Here is a 6476-nt window from a genome sequence, read left to right as displayed (position 1 = left end):
TCAGCACTCTGAAGGCTTCAGAGAGCCTTTTCTTGTTAGTTTTGGACTGATACTATTTCTAGCAATCTACATCCTAGGCAGACTGGGCCTTTTTCTAATGAACAGCAGGAAGATCTTAGAGTGTTTTACATCTGAACGCTTTACCTTCTTCCCAGTTTACTTCTATTGTTTTCTAGTTTGTTATATCTGTTTTTTTTTTTCCGACTCCATAAGTTAGAGATTTTGATTTTGCTATTTGTAAATTTTTATTTGTTTAGACCTGAAAAGGAAGTTTGCCATTGTTTACCATTTTGTTTGCTTACTATTATTTTCTTGTATTTCAGACCATCTTTTTGGTTTCATTAAAGCACTTTTAGGGAATGCATTCCTTCTTTTCATGAGTTTGTTGATAATAAATAGGACTATGTTTGGAATATTTTTAATCATTTTTGACATATAGCTGCACTAGTACTCAATTCAGGGTTAGGTTTTTTTCTTCCAGGGACTTTAAAGATTTTCCACTGATTTCTGGCTTTCATTGTTGCATCAAGAAGTTGGATGTAAGCCTACATATTTGTATTTATGGACAGTCTATCTTTTATTTCTGACTTTTTTTACTTATTGTTTTACTTTTTTCCCTGCAGTTATACTACTGTATATGTAGCTATGTTTCTTTGTATTTATCCTACTTGCTATAAAGAATATATAAAAGAAATATATAAGAAGTATAATAAGAAATCATGCCTTTACTGATTTGGCAAATTGGTCTCTTTGACCCTATCTCTTTGACTACTCATATCTCTTTGACTATTGCTTTGATTGTGTTTTCATAACTATAATTTTTTAATTTGCCGATTAGTTTTAGGGCTTCCTCATGTTTGAGGTCGAGGAAGGTCCTCATCTAGTTTTAAATTTGGGCCCAGTTTTGTACAATACATAGGAGGAAGAATATCACATATCACAAAATAAAGAGACATTCAAAGGAAGGAAACAATTTATTTCTGTGTTTCCCTTTCTCAGGATGGTAGGTCACTTTCAGGCTAGTGTCTGAGAAATGGAGATAGATTGAGTATTTTCCTTTCTCTGAAACAGGGAAATACATGCTAAGCTAAACTGGGGAGAGATGACTGATTATTCATAGCATAGTGTCATACACCCTGTAGGCTCTCAACAATATAATTGATGATGATGACGATGTGACAGTCATATGTGTACTTCACTTTAGTCCTTGACATTATAGCTTTCATTATTCTGCCTACATGTAACAAAGTAAACTACAAAGTCAGTCAATATAAACTGGAATTTCAGGAGGCAAAAAGATGTCAGATTTCAAAATAATAATTATTTCTTTCTTCTAGATTCCTCCTTTATTCGAAACCACTTTCAGTGACAGCTTTTCTCTTTATTATTCCTTTACAGAAACCATCGCTGATTGCAATGAGCTCTGTCTCCAATTTTTGTGACAGGCATCTGAGAATTATGGCACTAGCATTTACCCTCTTGTTCACATCAAACTGTTCCTTCTGTTCTTGGAATAATTCAGAAGATATGATATTTGAGCAATGCATGCTTAAAGGACAAAGGAAATTTTTATTGATGTCAATGGTAGTGACCTCTTGTTTTTGAAAGAAAGGCCTAACCCTTTAGACCATCTCTAAAGCCAATATGGACACTGCTTTAAAGGCAAACAACATGACTCATTCATTGAATTGAGGAATTTCAAAACTCACATGGATACTGAAATTTTACCCCAATTATTTCATATTATGTCTTAGGAAACTAAGTCTTCAAGAAATTACAATTTTCTCAAAGGCACACAGTTTAGTTGCTAGAAATTTTATTCTCTACATGATAATAGATTTATGAATACATCAATTTTACTGACATTCCTTTTCTTCAGCACAAATCAGTTTTGTGTGAAGTTGTTCAGTACAGAAAATATTCTAATTTAGAGGTCGATTTGGGAAAGGGGTAGAAATACATGTTTTCCAGCCTATCGCTGCCAACAGCTTAATGTGTCCAGTGATGGGTATGAGGCAGAGTCTGGTGTTCTTTCTCACATATTGACTCCTACTCAACCATTTTTCTTAGTGTTTTTCATGGACTTTCCCCAGGGAAATGGAACAATAGATCACAGACCTTGGAAAATTGTTTCTCACTCTTGTCAATTTTCCTGCATGAGTTTTTGAAAGATAAAACAAATCCTTGATAAAACAGTACATATTTTTTCTTTTGCAACTTCAAGCTTTTCATTTAGCACCAGTGTCTCTATTTTCCTTGTAACCCATGTCTTACAGATCGTAGGTTCCTAAATTTTATGGGAAAAAAAGCCAATCTTATAAACTTCACACTGCGAACTAATAATTCATGATACGAATGTTAGTGATGTTTGTATTTAAAAGACAGACTAGATGAAGAAACTTTTTGTTTAAATAGTAAAATTTCAGATGTTGGTGTCAGAAGGTGTTGGATGATGTGTGGATATAATACAGAGCCAAATGGGGTAGAGACTTGTAATTTTTACCTCTCATCACTACTGAAAAATCACCAAAGCTGTTCATTTCAGAGGTGATCATTTGATCATAGACTTGAATAAGTTGCTGTGTTTCAGCTTTCTGTTATATTATTTAAAAAGTTATGATGGCAAACATCATTTGATAGATCAGTTGATAAAATACCCATCACTCTTCTTACCTTTTAAATTTAGCAGACACTAATTTAGAATTGACTAAGTGCCAGGCACTTTTCCAAGTACTTTCCAAATATTAACTGTGTAGTTCTTATTGAAAATAAAGTTTTTTGATATATGTCCTATTATTAACTCCATCACATAGATGAAAAAACTGAGGTTAAATAACGTTCTGGGTCAAACACATGGTAGATGAGTATCATCTTTCAAAGGTTTCTGAAGGCAAATAAGTTCATAATTTAAATACTAAAGCAATTTTACAAAGAAAGAAAAAAAGAAAAAAAAGGAACTTAACATTATTTGGAAAGGAGATGAGCATAATCCTGTATGGTTTAGTCATTTATTATGCCAGGACACCTAGAATGAAAAGTGAGTGAGATGATTGGAGTAGCATATTTGGTGAGATATTCGCTTTCCCAGTATATTTCAGAAGCATGGAAGCAGATGTTTTCTGAGACTAGAAATTCACTCAGGTATTACAACATAATCTTGGAGTACATGAAGTTCTCATCACTGGGAGTATTTGCATAGATACTATTCTTCTATAATACAAGGGGACATAAAGCCCAAAGGCTGTTTTTGAGGAAATCCTTTTTGAGAGATAAATCACTGACTCTGATCTTGAAGCACCTAATTTCTTTCACAGTCACATCTACTTACTTATGGCATGTAACCTATTTTTTTTAAGAAACGAACTTTAAGAAACTTTACACTTTAAAAATTGAAAGTTATGAAATAAGAAAATAAAATAAAGATGTTTGATAAGGTTTCTATGATTAGAATTGCCATGCATTTATTTTAATCATAGAAAAGTTATTTTACTAACTGCTTTTGGCATTTTTGGATGAATTATATTAATTTCTCATCAGAATTTTTGAATTGAAAATATGTCCTTATTTCTCTGTTGTCAGATATTTTAAGAAATAATTTAAGAGGCTAATTAAAGCACTTAAGTAACACTCGATCACTTAGAAAAAAAATAAGACACTGACATTTGGAGGTAGTTGCATTTTCGACACATAAAGTTAACTTTAAATCAAACTGTTTAAATACTTTATTTAATCATCAACATATGCCTGTTTGGTTACATTTTAGCATGATTTTCCTTATCTGATTCTGAAGATTTTTTCCTTTTAAACTGATAAAAATAGCTAATAGTCTATGAAACAAACTTATGGTTACAGTAAAGAAATTCTTATATACTTTTTACCTGGATCACTTGGTGTTTACCTTTCTGACATGGATAAAAACACATTAATTTGATTTTTACGTAATGAAGTTTATTCAGTATTTATTGAAAATACCATAACTATCCCATAAACACTGCTCTTACAAAGGGAATGACAAAGGGGCTGCTTTGTTGTACATTGTACAAACTGTTTCTCATTGTCACTAGGGTTGAATTAGTAGAAAATGATATGGTAGATACACATATAAATGCCTTACAAAGATTAAATAGATATTAACAATTTATGCATAATTCTTCAGATCATTTTCACTCTGAATGTGTGCTTATTTTTCATTAAAGTAAAATGCAACACAAAAACCTAAAGCCCCAGCTTGTGCCCCTTCTAAAGACCTCTATACCTAAAGTAACTTCTCTCCTGTACTTGGATTTGGATGTAGCCTTCAGTTTTTTGTATTTGTATATCTAAAAACCCTATATTCTATTGTTTTACAGAGGTTTAAAACCTTTAAATATTTAGTATTGTTTAGCACACATATATATATATATATATACATATATATATATAACTTTCCTATATTTGCTCAACATTGTGATTTAAAAAAATATTTTTTAATATTTATTTATTTTTGAGAGAGACATAGTATGCACAGGGGAGGGACAGAGAGAGAGAAACAGAATCAGAAGCAAGCTCCAGGCTCTGAGCTGTCAGCACAGAGCCCAGTGCAGGGCTGGAACTCACAAACCGTGAGATCAATGACCTGAGCTGAAGTCGGACGCTTAATTGACTGGGCCACCTAGGCCCCTGTCAACACTGATTTTTTTTAAAGATTTTATTTTTAAGTAATCTCTACATCTAATGTAGGGTTTGAACTCAGGACCCTGAGATCCAGAGTCACGTGTTTTACTGCTGAGCCAGCCAGATGCACCAGCATTATGAGTTTGATACTTATCCACATTGATGCCTATAGTCTTGTCTATTCAATGCAATTCTTTATATTCAAAATTCTATTTTATTATTGAATCATATTTTATTTTTTATTCTGAATAACATATTGTTTCTAGTTTTTTAATTAAAAAAATAATTCTAGTGTAATTAATGTACAGTGTTGTATTCATTTTAGATGTACAATGTAGTGATTCAACAATTCTGTATATTACTCAGTGCTCATCAAGATAAGTGTACTTTTAACCCCTTCACTTATTTCACCCATTCCCCAACCCACATCGCCTCTGGTAACCATCAGTTTGTTCTCTATAGTTGAAAATCTGTTTTTTCCCCTTTATTTGTTAAATAACACATATAAGTGAAGTCATGGTATTTGTCTCTCTCTGACTGGCTTATTTTGCTTAGCATTTTACTCTCTAGAACCATCCATGCTGTTGTGAATGTGAAGATTTAATTCTTTTCTATGGCTGAGTAAAGAAGAAAAGAAGATGTGATATATGAAGAAAAGAAGATGTGATATATATATATATATATATATATATATATATATATATCCATTCATCCATTCATCCATCAGTGGACACTTGGGCTGCTTCCATAATTTGGTTACTATTGATAATGCTGTAATAAAGATAGGGGTGCATGTATCCATTTGAGTTAGTGTTTCATATTCTTTGGTAAAAACCTTGTATTACAATTATAGGACCATACCCTCATTCTATTCTTAATTTTTTGAGGAACCTCCATGCAGTCCTCAATAGTGGCTGCACCAGTTTGCATTCCCAACAGTGCAAGAGAGTTCCTTTTTCTCCACATCCTCCAAACCCTTATTGTTTCTAGCACTGTTGATTTTAGCCATCCTGACAGGTGTGAGGTGGTATCTCATTGTAGTTTTGATTCTTATTTCCCTGTTGATGCATGATGTTAAGTATCTTTTCATGTGTCTGTTGGGCATCTGTATATCTTCTTTAGAGATATATCTGTGCATGTTTCCCATCCATTTTTCATTGGATTATTTGTTATTTGGGTGTTGAGTTTTATAAAGTTCTTTATATATTTTGGATACTAACCTGTTGTCAGATATGTCATTTGAAAATATATTCTCCCATTCTGTAGGTTCTCTTTTACCTTTGTTGTTTCCTTTGCTGTGCAGAGGTTTTTTGTTTTGATGTAGTTCCAATAGTTTATTTTTACTTTGTTTCCCTTGCCTCAGGAGGCATATCTAGAAAGCTGTTACAGCCAATGTTAGAGAAATTACTGCGTGTGTTCTCCTCTAGGATTTTTATGGTTTCAGTTCTTAACATTTAGGTCCTTAATTCATGAGTTTATTTTTCTGTTTGGTGTAAAAAAGTGGTCCAGTTTCATTATTTTTCATGTAGCTGTCCAGATTTCTCAACATCATTTGTTGAAGAGATTGTCTTTTCCCACTGCATATTCTTGATTCCTTTGTCAAAAATTAATTGGCCATTTAATTGTGGGTTTATTTTGGGGCTTTCTATTATGTTCTAGTGATCTGCATGTCTGTTTTTGTGCCAGTACCATACTGTACTCATTACAACAAATTTGTAATGTAACTTGAAGTCTGGGATTGTAATACCTCCAGTTTTGTCTTTCAAGATTTCTTTGGCTGTTTGGAGTCTTTCGTGACTCCATACAGATTTTAATTGTTTTTT

At 32.6% G+C, this 6476-nt stretch overlaps 1 long non-coding RNA gene across 1 annotated transcript; it reads left to right on the top strand.

Moving 5' to 3' along the window:
* Positions 1-476: 476 nt before the first annotated feature.
* Positions 477-4148, top strand: LOC123583433. Its single transcript, XR_006704874.1, has 2 exons — positions 477-539; positions 1399-4148. It is a non-coding gene; the product is annotated as an uncharacterized LOC123583433 (long non-coding RNA).
* Positions 4149-6476: the final 2328 nt, after the last annotated feature.

This window comes from Leopardus geoffroyi, chromosome B1, assembly GCF_018350155.1.
Source record: "Leopardus geoffroyi isolate Oge1 chromosome B1, O.geoffroyi_Oge1_pat1.0, whole genome shotgun sequence".
Lineage (NCBI taxonomy): Eukaryota > Metazoa > Chordata > Mammalia > Carnivora > Felidae > Leopardus > Leopardus geoffroyi.
The sequence above is the reverse complement of the archived record's forward strand: the minus strand, read 5'-3'. Positions and strand labels throughout refer to the sequence as shown.